The following is a 1,304-nucleotide window of genomic DNA, read 5'->3' as shown; positions in this document are numbered from 1 at the left end:
TATTAAAGAGACGATTATAATGGTGTAACTTGTTAAAATAAAATTGTATTTTTTAAATATGTTTTAATTGATATACGATTATGTATATTAATTCGATAAAGGTTTAAAATGAAACATTTAAAAGTAAAGAACGTAAAGTAAATTAATTAACTAATTATAGGTGTATAAAGTGTAAATTTAAAATTATAATTTAAAAAAAAATCGGTTGTGAGAGGGTGAGTGCATATGAGGAGAGGAGGAGGTGAAAAAGTGAAAAAATGTATAAAAGGTAATTTGGTCATTTAGTATTTTAAGACTTTAAGACTTTTGTTAAATTTGCTTTATAAGATAGTATAGATATGTTATTTATAAATGATTAGATTTAATATATTTTAGATTTAGAAAAGAGTATTTTGACTTCTTTTTTTCTTATATACATTATTTTTACTTATCTTACTTTTTTTTAAAACAAAAACATGGAGAGACGAAAGGTTTGATAAAAAAAAATTACATATTATTATTGTGATTTTGTTAACATATGAATATTTGTTACTCCGTAAGAGCAAAATTTTGGAAATATATTGAGATTTAAACATAAACCATTTTCGATCGAGTATGGTATTTAACATATTTAATTTAAAATGTCTCACATAAATGGGAAAAAAAAGTTTTCGATTTCCCATTTTGAAACGGGGACGAGGATGTGATCATATTCCTCAACAGGGACAGAAATGGAGATTCGAATCGGAGATGGGGATTGGGGTCCGGACCATTCCATGGCTGAGTTTTATGATGTTGTAGAGGCATATTAATGCCCTCTTTAGATAATAAAGGTCTTTCAAGGCATTAAAGACAAGATGTATATGTAATTGGATTAGGAGTGTACAAAAATCTGCCTTAATACTGAAAAAGTTTGTCACTCGAGGTGACCCACGACTTAAGTGACGTACAGCGTGTCGATATGCAGTTATTGTGTTTGAGTTGCGTTAGGTCTAGGAAACCCAATCTAACCCAAATGATTCGACGTCTCATGTTTGCCTTGTTTCACCGATTAGAGCTTTACCAGTTTAGGTCTCTAAAAACGCAACTCTAATGGTGTTTTTTGATACTAGAAGGGTACTCGTGCAATGCATTGAGACACATTTCCATTTCAATGCTCCATTTTTATTTTTTATCCATGTCGATATAATACTATTTTATGTGGTTTTGAGAAAACGATAATGTTTTTATTTTTAAAAAAAATATAAATTTGAAAATATCATATAAAATTTGCAAAAAATATATCAATATTAGTATCAGATTAATTATTTAAACGTTCTTGTTTG

The sequence above is a fragment of the Cynara cardunculus genome (genome assembly GCF_001531365.2).
Source record: "Cynara cardunculus var. scolymus isolate 2C chromosome LG 7, CcrdV1, whole genome shotgun sequence".
Classification (NCBI taxonomy): Eukaryota; Viridiplantae; Streptophyta; class Magnoliopsida; order Asterales; family Asteraceae; genus Cynara; species Cynara cardunculus.
This window is presented reverse-complemented; position numbering follows the sequence as displayed.